We start from the raw sequence: 18,807 nt of genomic DNA on the forward strand, positions 1-18,807 counted from the left end.
ATTATCTGACTGGATGAAGTTAAACAAACTTCAATTAAATGTCAGCAAATATAAGTATATAATATTTAAACCAATAAATAGCCCAATGCCTGTCAAGATTACTGTTTTATTTAAAGAAGAGCAGATAGAACAGGTATCAACGCAAAAGTTTCTGGGGGTATGGCTTCAAGAAAACCTCTCTTAGGACAATCATATCAATAAACTCAGCAGCGACCTCAGTAAAGTAGTAGGCTCTATGTATAAAGTTAGTAGTCTTATACCACTAACACTAAAGAAGGCAATGTACTACGCATTCTTTCACTCAAAACTTAGCTAGTGTGCATTATTATGGGAAACCACAACTGCAAAAAATTAAAACAAATTAATAAAACTGCAAAAAAGGGCAATGCGAATTTTCGAAAACTATCACGGTAGACCGCGAGATTTACCCACACACAATCTTTTTGAGAAACACTCGTTAATCAGAGCAAATCAAATCTACTAATATAGATTACTTTTGCACATAAAAAAGCACAGGCTCCATGTTAGTAGCCTGCCCGTTTCTCCCCCTCGATATCAATTACGCCACCAAACGAGAATGCCACCACTTATGCGAACTAACTACGGGCGTCAGGACCTTGAGTATCAAGTACCCCGGCTATTGAACATTGTTGAACATCATATAGATTTTCATGCACCCGCTTTAAAAAATTTATAAAGAACTTTCTGTTACATTCCCCGATAACTTATCAATAAAATATATCTGTCTAATTTTCTACGTGTACCGCATATACAGTTTGTGCTACAATTTGAGAGTTCACAATTTAATGCGTATAGGTATATAATCTTGGAGTGTCTGTGAGATATGTTTGTTTTCATGAAGAGCTTTCATGTATCATGTCTATCTGTAATGCTTTATTTGCAGTGACAATTATGTACATGCATGTTTTGATTTTTCTGGTTGCTCTATTGTTTGTATACTTGCATCGCATGCAAACATGTACACGCATGCCGAATGCGCATGGGAGTATGAGTCTCTGTCAGGCAATACGGCCTTTAGCTCTTACTGCTCTTTCTGTATCAGAAAGAAATAAACTTCAATTCAATTGAAAAAAAGTCAGCACAGCGCAAAGAAATTCTACACAATGCACGAACAATGCAATTCTAACCTACTAAGCTCCTTGGTGCAAACAGCGTTTATAGTGACAGCTTTAGACCCCATTTCATTTCCCGAAAACACTCCTAAAAAAGACTTCAAAGTTTGCACATCAACACAGTTCCCATACAGCTGGCCTCAACTGCGATGTCACTCAGAAAATATGTGTAAAATCACAACTAATGCTATACCACTACAAAGTAATTATGTGTCATTTGCATGAAACAGGGACCACAATAAAAGAACATAAAAATAATCACCTTTACACAGTTCAAAAAATGTAAATACATTTTTAGGGTGTTTTCACAGCTCATCTTAGAATAGTAATAATGGTTATAAACAAATTGTTACTTCCTCTAACAAACTACTTTAAAATGTCAGCTTCAATATTAAAGTACACCAGTACCTTTGTGGGGCTAAATAATTGGACAGGCACCTGTAATAAGATAAGCAAATGCATGATACAGCTGGATACAAATTAAAATAAATACTTTTATTTCTACTGTGAGTTAAGCTGCATAGATGGTAAGTCACTTGCATAGTACTCAATTACATTATGAACAAACCTATCCGAGCAAAGTATACATTAAAAAGTTACAGTTACACAATAAAACTAGAGAAGTAGACTGTTGAAGGATGGACAGGCAGTGGGATAACAATACATACGCACTAAAATCTGCTCTTAAGATATACTAGGCGTAGTGATGATCCTCTTCCTTCCAAATAAAATAATCCACATAGAATCACTTCCCAGATCTTATACACACATGGCATCATTGGTGCTATACAAATGAGTGTATACTGAAGGATTATATAGAATAAGTACAAGATTACTGCATCTATGGTTTTACTTCTTGTACTACAAAGAATGCAAACACAGTTACTTTTGCCGACCATAGATGTCGTGATTTATGGCAGTTATATGCAGAGACACGCAGGCACTTTGATCAACATGCATGTTGAAAACTTCAGCTCAAATTTATTTGCCCACTAACACTAAAGCAGACTTTAAATCAATGTTATAGTTTGGTATCTTCCAATCTTCCATGCAAAAATTTAAATAATTTGGAATGCAAGCAAAGGAGCTGCTGAATAATGCACTGCTAAGAAAAATAAGTTCACTAAGAAACACAAGTTAGACTGCACAACAACAAAACAGCTAATGTCCATTACTTTAAGGTTGTCTAACATAGCCAGCTCACCATACCACGTATAGGAGCAAATGGGCAGTCTAGAAGACACAAAGCACTTGTGGATAATGAGTGTGCTTGTTGCTGATATCTATTACTCCAAACGAAAAAAACCTTTGAAAAATGCACTTCATCGGGGGAAATAATCATACACAACAAACACAACGGGCTCCTACAGGTGCCACCAACAGTCACCATTATTGTTTATATCAGTGTCTTGAAGGATGGATATGCTGTGTCTTGCACAGAACACCAAAAGAGCACTCCATGACTTTGCTTGCATGTGTGCTGGCTGCATCGCACTGCTGCTGAAGTAGGCTAGCCACAGACAGAAGGATGAGGAGCCATGGCTTCGAAACATTTTGAACGTCACCTTTAGATATCAACACTGCATACTTAGGTCAGGTACAATTAGAAGAAAGAAATATATCACTAAGCAATCGTGGTGAACACGTTCGGCTGAAACACAACATGCCGCAGCACTGAAAGAGAAAAAGCTACATCAAGTAAAAAATACAGTTATTGGCCCTAAGTCGTCTGAGGCTTGTTCAATAGGTCTTCCTCTTTGCAAGTTGTGAACAGCCAGGCGATTTTCACCCACTTGCTATTTCCTTCCAGAGCACTTGATCCACAGAGTGAGTCAGAAGCTCAAGAGCTCCATAAGGAATAATATATTCGTGCTCGTTCAAGAGCACGAGCTTTTGAGCCTCAGATAATTGGAGTTTCATTCATAAGCTGCAGCCTTTTAACTTTCAACATTCGCAATTATCTGGCGATTTAGTTCTATGAATGTTCAATAAGCTTTATGTGGGAAAATAATACAGGTATCCACTATAAGCTAACATGCTTGGGTTTCCAATTTGTGCACAGTAAGTGGTGTTCACTTAATCGTACGTATAAGAGAAAAAATGACGTTGCAGCCAGCCGTTAGGCAGTTTTGTGCCCTAAAAGCTCCCAAGCAGATCGCAGTCCTTCCAGAGGAGGCTGCCATGCATGCTTCCAAACCACATTTAGGTCCACTAATGATAACAGTCCCAGCAGTGCCATAGACTTGCACAGTTAGGGAGAACGCGTCCTTCCTATTTTTGTACAGGTGCTCCAAGTCATGATGAGGCTTGATGTGCCAGTGTGTGCAACTGATGCATCACAGGACCTTAACAAACTAATCTCTGCGATCTGTGAAGAGCAAAAAACGAGATATTTCAAAACAATAATTGAAATCACTCACTTCTATTATTTATTTGACAAAGCGATTACTTTGTCAAGGTCACCAAATCTGCTATAATCACTTTGGAACAAACTGAAGCGTCATGTATATGTCCTAGTGAAGTAAAGTGCTACCACAGCGGTAATCCTCTGTAGAACTAATCTTTCGAAATAACATGAATTCCTCAAGTGGAACCTGGCTCGTGGAAAATAAATTCATATTAACTTTCCAACTATATCAAATCATAAAAAAACTTCTGATGTATTTGCCCGCCTCTCCATAATATATGTATGTATGTATATAACAGTAGTAGTAAATTTTTTATGCTTCAATTTAACATAGGAAAACATTACATCTGATGGGCTTAAAAACTTGCACACCTTATAGTACTTCGTGAATCGAACAAATTTAGTTCTGCAAGGTCAACTCACCGATGGCAGCGTGCTCTAGGGCCAGCAAGCAAAAGACATCTGAAGACTAAAAGCTGCCGATGACAGCAATGAAGGGCTGGCCAGGCGTGCACGTCCATTGATATAGTGTAAGAACTGGCCATGACCGGCCGTTGTCAAGGCTCTAGTGCCGTGCAAAACAATGACTAGACAAACTTGGAAATATGTAGTTGGCCGGTACTGGCCCACAACTTCATCCAACGCAAGGCACCGGTGAAATCTTTGCTCTTTTTGGAGGCCGCAAGGAAGCTTGACGTTCACGGGCTCTCACTGCCACATAGAACTCTCAAGTTCTTACCGAAGAACAGTCTAGGCGCGCTTCCGAAGTAACACGATCCACAACAAAATGTAGCACTAGGACTATGGTTATCACAAAAAGGAGAAATGACGAGTTAACAAACAAAAGCGCCAAGCCCCACCACCTCAACTTCGCAGGGCAAAACAGTTATCAACGCTGTCCTTCAATTTTTGGTCACACGAGAACAGCTTCTTCACAAGTCTTCGAAACGTCAACACAGCACCACTGTTCACCACGAACGTCGTTTCACTCCCGAACACTAGATTGCTCACAAGAAAATAGAAGCGTACGGGCTAACCAGTGGCGAAGCAAGAACCGAACACAGCGCGTAATTCATACGTTTCCGTACGTTCTTAGAATCACTCAAGTAATGTGCCAAAACGCTGTCAATTCAAAATGTCACACAGCACCCAACTGAGAGACTGGAAAGTCAAGCGAACGAATCGTTACCGACACACACACACATTGCAGGCTTCTCGAGTGCTAGTTGCCATCGATACACCGGCACCGATCCCCGCTTGATAAACACACCGACGCACAGGCTTCGCTGCGCTTCACCGTACACCATTGCACTGCCGCAGCTTTTCGCACTGCTTATTACACGCACCGAAAGAGCTGCGGTAATCACAACGCATCTGGTCAAACGCTGAAGTAACTCATGGGAGAAGCGTTTGCTAAAATTCGCACCGATCGATATGCTGTTTACGACACCATGTTGTTTTCGACAACTGCGCAGCACGTAAGAGAGCTCTTACCAAATACTTGCGCACTTTTCATGGCGTGACAAAATTTGCTCTTTTGTGCGAGGGGGGTGATACGACGAAAACGACAGGCCTGCCAGATGAAAGAAGTCTTTTGGCAACGTCACGAAGTGAGCTGATGTTGAAGGTATTACGTCACAACCAATCACAAGCTGTGCCTGTCGGCTAAGCCGTCGTCTGCTCGCGTTTGTCATCTGCTTCGATCAGAGCATGCGGCGGCGCATTCGCCATCGCAACGCAATTATTCCCAGGTCAAGTAGTCACTGCATCGCACAAAATACATGCCAGTGGCTCGCTCTACCTTTGATGTTCGTGCGCCAAGTTAAACGGCTGGTTATTGTCGCGGGGACGAATTCAGCTAAGGTTTGCTCCAGTGTCGTGAGGGTTTGCATATTTCCGGTGTCATTAAAAGTTACTAGGGTCATTTTATTCCGTCTGATTGCCATATTATCACAGTCCATATCGGTTTCTGAACAGTGAATATGAAAATGCATGATTTGTTTGTAGTCACACGCGTATTCACACACACCACTACTACGCTTCTGTTTACAAAGTACGCGCCGTTCCAGATCGCCCCAAAGTGTATCCACAGCTGTATTTCAGAGATCGCACCCATTAGACATTCAGAGCCAATCAAAGCACACTAGAGTACAAGCTTTGTGAACCACTCACTAAAAATTTCTCTCATTTTTATTTTCAATAGCGTGCAAGGAATGTGTTCCCATTAACCTCTTCAGTGGTAATGTCTACCAGTGAGGCAAGAATCTCGAGTCATACTTGCAATTGGATGAGATAAGGCGCAACATAACAAATAAGGTTGACCTTATGCCGTGCCGTGTTCGAATGCACCGACCATTCACGTAGCACATTCGTTTTCATCCAACCACAAATATTTATATGCATTATTTTATGCCATTGATGCCCAATAGTATTCTTTAAATACTGCGGCTTCAAACTTATTGGACGACGGTGGTTGTCAATGCCATCCACAGCGTACAAGGTAAACAACACACGAAACTCAAAGCGCCGAAAGAAATAAAAACGCACGAGCAGTAATCGGGCAGCCCTTCATGGGCGTGAATTAACTAAAAACCAGCCAGGGCGCCAAAGTATACCACCGCGGCGGCAGGTTTTAAGTAGCCACATTGTAGATTTGATTGATATGTGGGGCTTAACGTCCCAAAACTATTATATGATTAAGAGAGACGCCGTAGTGGAGGGCTCCGGAGATTTAGACCACCTGGGGTTCTTTAACGTGCACCCAAATCTGAGCACATGGGCCTACAACATTTCCGCTTCCATCGAAAATGCAGCCACCACAGCCGGGATTCGAACCAGTGACCTGCAGGTCAGCAGCCGAGTAACTTAGCCACTACACCACCACGGCGGGGCTAGCCACATTGTTCCTAAGTGTGGTCCAGAGCACTCTTAGGTTTTTGCTCTTAGCCACGCTGTTTTTACGCAAAATTTTGCTTCGTGAATCCACATACGAGCCCTTTTCGAGGACGTAAGCGAATATAGCAACTGCATCACCATCGCTTACATGTTCCCGGGCAGTCACAGCACGATTATTTCAGCGGCCGATGTGAAAATGATGGCCTCTTACGACGTTTTTTTTTTGTTTCGTGAATCGATTTACGCAACAAAATTTCACTTGCGCAAAATTGTTTTCGTAATAGAGTTTTGTGAATCCAGCTCTAGATTCTGCGTGAGATAGCCCCGTTGCCTTGAGCGATGGGCTAGTGGAACACGAGTACAGAAGGCAGACACAGTTATATTAAAAATATTTTGCTGAGCATACGACGAATGAACATTGTCAAAGAAACACAGGGTTTTTTATTTCCAGCACCAAAGAAAAAAAGACACTTGTCGAAAAAACAAGAACGAAACCCACAACGATGCTGTAGAAGAAAAAAAGTGGCTGCAGGTAAACGTCTCAGACGCAGAAGTTCCGAAAAAAAAATCCTGAAAAGAAGGAAGACAAAATAATACCCTCTGGCAAAAATGGCCGTGAACAATAATCTTATCGGCAAAACGCTGTTTGGCGAGCAACAAAGTGTTGATAGCACTAAATGCTCAACTGAAAATGTATGCGTAAATCAGCTCCCATCGCAATTTTTCATTCACACTTTGTTTTCTATGTGCGTTCTCGGACTGATCATTAGGCGCATGCTGCCGCACTACTGGCATTGTATCAGGGATCTGCGGAGCTCTGAACGAAGTTCCGTCCCCGAATATATAAATGCCGTTTCGTCCCCTTTATAATGGGGCGGTGCCATGTGTGCCAGCAGGCTCACAAAAAAAACCGCGGAAAGAAATTTTTTTTATATTGGCCTAATGCTTTGTCTGCTTTGAATAAAACGATCTTATCATCAGAAAAAATATATATATAACCAGTCCATCTCTGTCTCTTCAGGCAGAATGAACTCATTTTTTCAACTTTTTCTGTGCTTGATTTCTACTTTTCTTTCCTTAATACTCAAACCTTCTTGAGTTTACTTGCTTATATCTTGGAAGTGTTCAGCTCTTCATGGTTGTCCCTAAAAACCAAGGCCTCATGTTGGCCTGTACCCAAACGTATCCGTAGGTGGATATCGTCATATTCAATCAACAACTACGGCATTGGCGCCATTTATGGGTGTATCTGGGAACCGAAGCACGAGATGTGAGCAGCTCCAGCAGAGGTGCGCTGTTTAATATACTAGTGCCCCGAAATTGTTAGGAATCACTAACGACAAACAATAGGGAAACATTTTGCGCTGAAGTTTCTATGATGTCAAAAATTTTGAAATGTATTTTTTTATACTTTCACGACATTGGCTCGATGAAATTTTCTGAAACTTTGTATGTCAGGTTCATGGCGACAATTTACTTCCATCGATTAAAGGTTACATAAAACCCCGTAGACACCTTCAAAATATATGACATCACGGTGCAGAAAATCTTAAGGTGGCTTGTCCATCCACATTACTTTTCGCACGTTTTCTCGCTTAGCAAGGGTCGTGTTGCGGTTGACAGTTGTGTTTTCGGAATTGGGAAGCTGTACTGTAGTAATAAGGGGGAAGAGTGCCCGGGTCAGGGAGCAAGCAGAGGTTAACGATATAAATTGAAATCAAGAAGAACAAACGGACATGGGTTGGGGACGTAGCGCGTAGGCAGGATAGCCGCTAGTCACTAAGGGGCAACTGGATGGATACCAAGAGAAGGCCAGCGGGTGAGGCGGAAATTAGGTTGGCAGATGAGATTAGGGAGTTTTGGGTATTAAGTGGCAGTATCAAGCACAGGACTGAGCTGAGTGGCGGAACATGGAAGAGGCCTTTGTCCTGCAGTGGGCGTAGTCAGGCTGATTATGATGATGAAAAATACGGCGGAAATATCGTTTTGCTCTTTAGCGGCCACTAACCCGATCCGGAGACCTGAGAAAGAATATCAGACGAAGTACATGGCCGTCTGCAGGGTGTCAAGCACCTTGACAGCCTCCACGTACTGTCTGGTTCTGACCGAATTGGACGAGCCCCCGGACGAGTCACTGCTCGAGGCTTCAACCATGTTCATCACGTGGCACTTGGCCCGGTACGCGGCCAGGTGGGCGTAGTACACTGGAGCCGGGATGCTCACGCTTCACGCGCAGCGTGCGTACGTGTGGCAGAGGTAGTAACTGAGCTTCTCTAGGTCGTCCGCAGAGAAGTTGGAGTCGTCCCACACTACGTAGTAGTGGGACGGCTTGCTCGTGCCCTGCGTCGGTGCGTAAGAGAGGAAATGACAAGGACAAGATTGCAAAAGTCTTGTGAAAAAATTGGCCGCATATCTACGTGCGTAGATGCAAAGGTCATCGAAAGCCCGTATTCTTCCGTTTGGAGGTTCTGCACGTACGCAATATGGACGCCACATGGCTATCATGTCAAGAAACGAAACTTTCTGTCGAACGCAGAGCACTAGCACAACCGTGTCCGTTTAGGGAAGCGTAGGAAACACTCGCTTTTTCGTTCATCGCATCGTACTGACAGCGCATAGTAATGAATACGTATATATGCATTTTCTGATTGAACTAACTGCCTAATAGTTACGTATTGATAGAGCGCCTCAATTGTGCGCAATGTATGAATGCAGTCGTCAGACCAAGATGGCTGGGAGTTTAGCCAGTGCTTAAACTTTCACTGCTTAGATCAATCGTTTGGCAGACAGACCGACAGACAGACAGACAGACAGACAGACAGACAGACAGGCAGGCAGGCAGGCAGGCAGGCAGGCAGGCAGGCAGGCAGGCAGGCAGGCAGGCAGGCAGGCAGGCAGATAGACAGACAGGCAGGCAGGTAGGCAGGCAGAAAGGCAGACAGGCAGACAGACAGACAGGCAGGCAGACAGACAGACAGACCAAAATTTGCGTGTCGAAGTATCACAGCAAAAACTATCGTCTCTAAAAGAGCTGTAGTTTAGGTTTCACCCTATACGAGGTATGCTGTAGGACGGGAGCATGGGGTTTTTTAGAGTGCCTAAATCACGTGGCCTGGAACTGCAATCAAAACCACGCCTTAGATTTTGCAGGACGAGCCCCTAGTGACAGCTAAGCTACCACAGAGGAACTGACCACTTATAGATGACTAGTGATCAACGTACGTTTTATCCTTTCATTTCTTTAGGGCGTGGGTAAACGCACACTATTAATCGCACTCGTACCTGTATGCCGAAGTGACTGCACAGGAAGAAGTCGAAGTCCAGCGGGTGAGTAACCACAGAGTCGATGGTGGTGCCGGGCGGGACGTTTCGGCACTTGCCGACACCGTCGCGGTCGCTGGCCGGCATGAATCGGGTGTGGTGTCGCTTCTGGACGACGATGAAAGTGATAGCCGGCTCGTACGTCTCGTTGGGAGACAGCTCCTGGCAGGCCAGCCGGATGGCACTCACCTGGGTTTACGCGCAGGAAGGGACGACAGAAAGGCGGAGAAATGTGGTTCGTTCGCGGCTACATGGTTCAATTACCGAAGACATACCGATTACCGAACGAGAAGCAGCCTAACCAACAGCCATATTGATTACAAAGATTGGAATCATACTGACGACATTCGTATCGATTAAGAAACGAGGGCTTTAGGCCTAACGGGCGTGCACCCAGTAGCCGTAATAACAAAAAAGCAAACCGAAGCGCGAGAACCATGAATGCTTAAGTATCAAGCAGGCGACAATCATACTACGAGCTACATAGTAAATTCTAATGAGCAGGCAGCAGCCATTTTGATTACAATGCAAAAATACCAACGATCATCGCTTCAGGCGGCCACAGCCGAGCTCGCTCACCTCCCGGTTGCGGACATCCATGAACTGCCCCTCACTCACTCCATCCCGGTAGAAGATGATGCACTCGGGCTTGAGATTGGTGGACCGGTAGAAAGCTTTGAGCATGTCCTTCATCATGTCTTTCAGGTCCCCGATGATCTCCACGCGAGACGTGGCCATCGAGACCTCCATCTGGACCCGAATGGCAGGGTAGAACTTGGAGGGTATCGAGTCCAGGCTGCCGACGCAGGCGGCGATGGAGGGGTGGTGCTTGTCCCCGGGGGCCGGGTGAGTGACGTCCACGCCGATAATGATGACGGGCTTCTGGAAGATGGCTGGCTTCTCCTGAGACAGGAGGCTGTTATTGATCCCGCCCAGCTTGGCGTTTATCTTCTGGCATAGGTTGGTGACCAGCGCTTGGTTGCACTTCCTAATGACGTTGTTGTCTATGACGCACTGGGTGCGCAGACCGATCTCGGTCTCAGCGACCTGCTTGATCTCAGCGTAGTTTGTGTTCTTGGCCAGGACGATGATGATCATCTCAATGTTGGGCAGCTTGCGCTGTTCCTCGAGGAGCGCGGTGCGGATGGGCTTGCGGTTCGTGTCGGCTGAGCTGATGTCCACCGGCTGCTCGATGCGCATGCCGAGCTCGTGGCCCGTGCGCACCAGCAACTTGACAAAGTTGTTCAGGCTGCATGGATAGATGGACATGTATCCTATGATTGGGTGGCGGCTCACACCTCCTAGCAAGTGTAAGTTTCCTGCCATAATTTCGGCCAATAGAACAATTTTCATCGGATTACCGAAATTGCCACCTTTACTTGATTCCTCTCAATAGGCTTTTCAGACCGCAGTGGTTTGATTTCAACACAAAATTTGCGAAAAAAACGTTCTTTTGAAAGGCACAATACCGTATTTTAAAGGGTCAATACCGAAGACGATATTGAAAGAATCGATACTATGTTCACATACTGAGTCCTGCAGCACCTTTCCCGGGTCAACTCTTTACCGAAAATTTTGAGGGTTGCGGCAACAGCCCCGTGTGGTGGCGAGTAATCGGCAGAGGTCGCAACATTGTGTCCGCACTTCTGCCGTCAACAGCGACGAGCGCTTTTACCACACATATACGCTCCAATCTGTGCATCTGGTGGGCCCTTCACCGTCATCTTCTGCTTTCGTGCGTGTGCTTATTCATGTTACTGGGGAGTGAAGAGACCGAGAGCATATGCCGGCACAGTTACGGAATACGCTTCGCCTACTCTGCAGTGCAAGTGTGCTGTATATGTAAGCGGTGCAGCAGGCGGCGCCCGGGAGCCGTCTGCATGAGCCGCGTATATTGATTCATAAGGTGGGCCTCCCGCAACTCCTGGTAGGAGTTCAGCACACCTAACGCCCTCAATTTGGCATTGGAAGTGGTCACCGGGAGATCCAGAGCTCGTTTAGTAGCCTTACGAATGATGGCATCTATTCTTTCGTCTTCTTGCTTGTTAGTGCAAAGGTATGGGACGGCGTAGAGGATCCGGCTAGTCACGAAGGCATGGGAGAGCCGAAGCGCGTCCCTGCCCCGCAGACCATGTTGGAAACGCGGTGGATCATGCGCCCTAAACTACCTGTTCGCCTATTCTCTTGAGTTTCGTTATAGTAGAGTCCGGTCTGAGTCTGTGGAAAAAACGGTCGCACCTCCAGCTCTACTTGCAGTCCCTCGGAAACATGCCCGCCTTGCTTGCTTTGCAGGAGCCCGATTTGGACGTTAAATTCTCTGGCTATAGCACTTTCCAGGGGGAGGGGCCCTCGTCATGCATCCTGGTGAACAAGGCATATACCGCGATTCAGGTCGATTTAAACTCAAGTACTGAACAAGAATACACAATGGTCAGAGTACTGCCTCTCAGACGTCGCAACCAGTCAATACACATCCTAAATATATACAGCCCCCCGCATAAGCCACGCGTAACTTTTAGCGAAATCTTCCTCCGGGCGATCAAGTTGGCAGACAAGGACCCCTTAGTGATCGTGGGAGACTTCAATGCTCCCAGCCCTCACTGGGGCTATCACTACGAGAAGGCGAGAGGACGTAAGCTGGCGGAGCTTATCTCCACCCTTCGCTTCACGCTGCTCACGGATCCGGCGTACCCCACTCGAGTGGGGAACTCGATAACCCGTGACACGTGTCCGGACCTCTCTCTCGTAAAAAATGCTAAGGATGCTACCTGGGAGAACTTGGGCGATTCTCTAGGCAGTGATCACTGCCTTCTTCGGGTCACACTCCTGGAAAAGTCAGCTCATAAAAAATGCGGTCAAGCCAAGTTGACCGATTGGACCCAATTTCGCAATCAGACTATCCCTCCCATACTATTGTCTGGAGGCTATGCAGAATGGGCTCAACACGTAAACAACATTCAGAAAAGACTTGTTACTACCCTCCAAACCAACGAAGAAATCCCCGCAGTTGGCACTCACCTCCTACACTTGTGGGAGGCGCGCCGAAGCCTAACAAAACGTTGGAAAAAGCAGAAGACTAATCGCAAATTACGTATCCGCATAGCCCAACTCACGGAACAGACTGCAGCGTATGCTGCCTAACTCTCAGATTCAAATTAGATAGCCCGCTGCAACGCCGCAGCTCGTCAGGTGAGCTCGAAGGGGACATGGCGTCTCTTTCGAAGTCTCATAGACCCCTCTCAGACGAGAGGGGAGGCACAAAAGCAGCTCCGGCGAGCTCTGCAAGGGTACCAAGGCACTCCGGCACAGCTTGAGGATGCTCTGTGCGATAGGTATCTCTGTCGTACGGAGGACCCGCCTGGGCCGGCGTACACGTACTCTGGTAAGCCTATCACCAACTCGATGCCCATTTTGAGTTGCATGACCTTAAAGCGGCTTTAGCTAAAATGCGCAGGGGTATGGCTCCGAGGCTGGACCGCATAACAGTAAAGCTGTTGGCAAACCTTCCTGACACAGCCTACCTCCATTTATTGGAATACATGAACGAAATCTGGGACGGTCGTGCGCTCCCTTTCGAATGTAAAACGGCACTTGTGACTTTTATCCCCAAAGCAGGCAAGGCCGTGAATACGGAAACTCTGAGGCCCATATCACTGACTTCGTGCGCGGGCAAGCTTATGGAGACGATGGTACGGCATCGCCTCTCCCCATACCTTGAGGGCAAGGGCTTCTTTGCAGACACCATGTTTGGGTTTCGCCCACTCATGTCTGCACAGGACGTCCTTCTCCAGCTCCATAGGGCCGTCATACAGCCCATAACTATGCAACACAATGATAAAGCCATCCTCGCCCTTGATCTGAAGGGGGCTTTTGACAATGTTAAACACAGCAGCATCCTGGCTAACTTGAGTTCCACTGATTGCGGGGCTAAGGCGTTTGCATATGTCAGAGATTTTCTCTCTAAACGCCAGGCACTTCTTCGGATCGAGGGCGAGGAATATGGCCCGTGCATTATGAGAACACGGGGTACCCCACAGGGAGCAGTGTTATCACCGCTCCTTTTCAACATTGCTATGATGCGCCTTCCAAGCGAATTGGCCAGGGTGGAAGGCACGCAAGACGCAGTATATGCTGATGATATTACAATCTGGACCACTGAAGGGAGTCTTGGTGAAATGCAGGAACGCCTTCAGCAGGCCGCATTCATAGTCGAGGCGTATGCAAACGACTGTGGACTCCAATGTGCTCCAAACAAATCAGAGCTTCTGCACGTTAGAGCGAAGCCAAGAGATAAGTCAGCCATACACATCTCCCTGTCTGGGGTTCCCATCAGAGAGGTGGAGGAGCTCCGGACTCTGGGCCTGTTCATTCACCACAGACTCAGACCAGACTCCACTATAGCGAAACTCAAGAGAATAGGCGAACAGGTAGGGCACATGATCCACCGCGTTTCCAACAAGCGGGGTGGTCTGCGGGGCAGGGACGCGCTTCGGCTCGCCCATTCCTTCGTGACTAGCCGGATCCTCTACGCCGTCCCATACCTTCGCACTAACAAGCAAGAAGATGAAAGAATAGATGCCATCATTCGTAAGGCTACTAAACGAGCTCTATATCTCCCGCTGGCCTTTTCCAACGCCAAACTGAGGGCGTTAGGTGTGCTCAACTCCTACCAGGAGTTGCGGGAGGCCCACCTTATGAATCAATATACGCGGCTAGTGCAGACGGCTCCCGGGCGCCGCCTGCTGAACCGCTTACATATACAGCACACTTGCACAGCAGAGGAGGCGGAGCGTATTCCGGAACTGTGGCGGCATATGCTCTCGGTCTCTCCACTCCCAAATAACATGGATAAGCACACGCACGAAAGCAGAAGACAGGCGCGGGCTCGGACGATTGAGAGGCAACACGGCTCCCGACCTTGTGTATTCTACGTAGATATAGCAAGGCCTTCGCCCACGGGATTTTGCACGGCCTGTGTAGTTCACCGAGAAAAGCATGTCAATGGGCTCTCGTTCCGAGCACAAAATCCAGAGCGCGCTGAGGAAGTCGCGATAGCGCTTGCTGCTGCAGACCTCAACTCGAAAGTTATCATCACGGACTCCCGGAAAGCATGTGCTCATTACTTGCTAGGAGAGATATCCCCCCTAGCCAGCCAAATTCTAAAACGGGCTCTCGCTGATCCAGCCCCGAAACGCATCGTATGGGCTCCTGGCCATCAGGGCTTACGATGTAATGAGGCCGCTGACGCGGCAGCCCGAGCGCTTACCCACCGGGCTCCTCACCTTGGCTCTTATGACTCGGAGGCCAATACACCGCTGCTGCGGTTCAAAGAAATTCTGACCTATTATCGTGACACTCACCGCCTTTACCCGGCTCCTGCAAATGGGCTGAGTAAGGTGGAAGAGCGAAATCTAAGGCGCCTGCAGACAGGTACTCTACTCTGTCCTGCAATCCTAAAACATTTTGATGCGAACACAGATGGGCGGTGCCCACACTGTGGGGAGACGTGTGATATCTTCCACATGGTATGGGCATGTCCGAAAAATCCCCACCTACCCCCTCCCCCTACCCCTTCCCGAGAGGCATGGGAGACTGCCCTCCTCAACTGCTCATCACTTGAGTCTCAACGGGCTCTGGTGAGACGGGCGCGAGTAGGGGCCTCGTCATGCGGTGTCCCGGACTAAGGACGCCGACCATGTAGCGGGGTCATGCTTTGGCCCCGTACCTCTCTATTTTATAATAAATGTTTTTCATCATCATCATCACCGTCATTGGAGAGTCGCTGACCAGCGGACCTTCAACACACTATCCTCTAACAAACTTTCACTGCAGCACTGCCCAGCCCAGCTACGTAGACATTTCAAATTACCATCACTTAACTCAACTAGCAGACATATGGTACTAAGTTGACGTCCTCCCCCGAAGAAAGGTGTTAAGAAGTTGAGACAGTTTGTTTTAAAAAATTGGATGTATTGTTGAGCCAATTTAACTATGACAGGACAGGCTGAGTGAAGTACGGGGCAAATATTGAATGGCCTCCGTACGCTTGCCTATGCGTGTGAGCTTCTAAAGCTGAAAAGAAAAGCAAAGAATCATACCTTTCCGGCAGAGCAAATCGGCTCAGGTTGAGCAGCGTCCAGCGCGTCAGCGAGGCCGCCTTGTAGAAGTGTTTACCGCGGAGCTCCCAGGTGCCCTCGTGAGGTTTGGTCACCGCGTTGTTCTCGAACAGCAGAGACGGCGGCTCGAGCACCCGCCCTTTCAGCGGAGTCGGCTCGGTGCTGATCTTGATGTTGAACTCGCGTAAGCACTGGTCGCTACTGCCGACCAGGTCCAAGACGGACTGGCGAATCTCGTTGAAGCGCTTGGCTGGAGGCTGAGCCGTGCGCTTGATCATTTCCGAGGTCTGGCTCTCGTCCAGTTTTTTTCGGCAGTGCTGACCTTCAACAATGTCGCACACCTCGAGGGGTAGGTAAACTGGGTGCGCGAGGCTGCCGACCTGAATGCAGGGCAGGTTCGGGTGGACCAGGTGGCCGTAGCGGTTCTGGAAGTAGTCAGCCACCGAGCAACGGGAGCCGTCCTCCATGTCAAAAAACAGTTTATTGGCGGGCTCCTTGGTGATCCGGACGACCTTGTACTTCCGAGGATATGGCAGGTGGGTCACCTAATGAATGGTAATTAGGTAAAAACGCAAAAGGGGACCACACCATGTCACCATGCCAGCCTTGTTCGTTTTGGGGTTTAAAAATAATCATAAGAAAATCAGGCTTTCAAGGCATTCAAGCAGAGTTTCTGATAATGTCACGAATGAGCTGGAATACAGAGGCGTCACGTTGCCATTACATAGCTAAAACTTGCTTTAGAGGAGTTTCGCCAACATCTGCCCACAACCAAATCCAGCTTGGTCTTCCTTCTTTTGTTTTTTTTGAAGTCGCGTAACAATTGTTGCGACGCGTGTAACGTACAGATTCCATGAACTGCGACTGAGGGGGCACAGCTCTTGCGTACTCTTTCTACGTATTGTATAGCATAATCCTGAGATATCCTGATCGCCCTAAGGATTTAGATATCCATCTATAACCATTCATCTGTTCATCATTCAGCGTATGTTACCTACATATCTACTCGGTATCTACCTCAAAAGGGGGGGGGGCACTGGAGAAAAAGTGAGGGTCAGAACTTCTTTGACACCCCTCCTGCCCCGTGATTTCAGCAGTATACTCACCTTGATACGTAGGCCCGTGAGTTGCTTGTTGAGGCGAGCGTTCTGGAAGTCCCGGAGGTCCCGTAAGTCGGCCGCAGTCATTTCGCGGCGTCCGTCGCTCAAGATCTTGCACATGAACGAGATGACTGGCAGCGGCTCGTAGAACGCGGTAGCCGACATGTCCACATTCAGCATGGGCTTCCACTGGGCCGGTCGCACGCTGGTGTAGTAGCCAAACCACACTTCGCGACCACCCCCCAAAGAGTGCCCCTGGTTCGGAAGCGGCGGCTTGAAGAAGGAACGGCCGACGGGAGTTAACCTGATGGAAGGGCCGTGACGCAAAACAATGTCGATAGCTTGCAGGACCTCCTGCGGGACTGTGTTGGCCCGGTTCTCGAAGACGGCGTGCAGTGCGTCCAGGTTCACGGTGGCCGCGTACTGGATCTTGACGATAAAAGTCTGCACTTTCTGGTTTTCCTCGAGGTCCACCTCAAAGGTCCGCTCGCGGAACTTGAGCTCCCGACGTGTGTACAGGTTCTTTCGTCCATCGAATGCCGGTACGCAGTTGCTCAAGTCTAGGTGGTACTTCTTCACCAGCAGTTCAATGACAAGTCGGTTGATATTTGTGCTTATGCAGCGGTACTTGCGCTTTTCGGGTATCTTCGCTTCCTTGTTGTTCACAGAGAAGATCTCCACGTCATAGTGGTACAGGTTGCCCGCAGGGATCTCGACGGAAAAGTGGTTGGCTGTGAGCTGGATCGGGCGGCCCAGCTTTCCTTGGGCGGGTCGACGCGGGAAGTGGGACGCTAGCGTCCTCTGGCTCTCCTGCGGGATTATCAGACGATGGGAGGGACGGCAGTTCGTAGTGCCCGGCACACATACAATTACTTTGAAGATAAGACTGCAGTACACATAGTCGTCGAGAGAATTTTCTCAGAGAGGGGGGAGCAAGTCAGTTTGCATCGTAGCTGTTCGTGGGAGAGTTTGGGTGAGGGCAAGTGCTTGAGGGAGGACAGGTTTACTTTTTGAGAACCCTCCCCCTGCCGACATTAGAGATGGCGTGGGCGTAACGTAACTTACTTTTTCTGCGCTATCCTTTCTTGTTTAGCTTCCTTCCGGCAACGTTTCGCTTCCGATGTGATCGTCAAGACTAATATCTCTAGATTTTCCCCTGTTACATAAAGCGGCTCTGCGCCAGAACTTGAGCATGTGTTTTTCATCGGTTTTCGTGGCACTCTGGTATGCGCCGATATTGTTGCGCAAGTGGCCAAGCCAAAATTGAAGCTGTTATAGTTTTAATTCATGCAACAAACAACTTTGATTTCAAAATACGACAAGACACATTGGCTATTTTCGTTATGAGAAGTGACGTCATGTCATGTGAGGTGACGACAAAAACCCTTCGCTTTTGATTGGCTTGAGGCACAAGTAGCGTGCACTATTCTGATGGGGGTAGCTAGGCCATACGAGTGAATGTTAAAAAAGAGCAAAATACTCTTTATTGTTCGATGAAACAAATCATTGCTATTTTTGAATTATATATTTTCAGACACTTATACCTTTGTCACACAGGTGTTTCGAAGGCCATTGAGTCGATGGTCCATTGACTCAACTGACAAGAACGAGCTGCCACATGGTCGATTTCGAAGGCCATCGAGCCAGTGATCCGGTAAAACTTCAATGAGTATTGAGCGACTGAAGAGGAAACAACGCAAACGCACACTCTCGTTTCCAGCAATGTGCTGGCTCGGCATAGTATAATGTCTTGAATATATTCAAACTTTCTAGCACCTGTAGGTACGCGGAGGTGATGGACGCTACCCAAAAGCATGCACGTCTCTTGAATAAAG

General features: G+C 47.4%; 1 pseudogene; it reads right to left on the reverse strand.

Moving 5' to 3' along the window:
• Nucleotides 1–8,468: 8,468 nt before the first annotated feature.
• Nucleotides 8,469–18,807, reverse strand: part of LOC119164638 (protein argonaute-2-like) — a 42,787-nt pseudogene continuing 32,448 nt past the window's right edge.

This window comes from Rhipicephalus microplus, chromosome 9, assembly GCF_043290135.1.
Source record: "Rhipicephalus microplus isolate Deutch F79 chromosome 9, USDA_Rmic, whole genome shotgun sequence".
In the NCBI taxonomy this organism is placed as follows: Eukaryota; Metazoa; Arthropoda; class Arachnida; order Ixodida; family Ixodidae; genus Rhipicephalus; species Rhipicephalus microplus.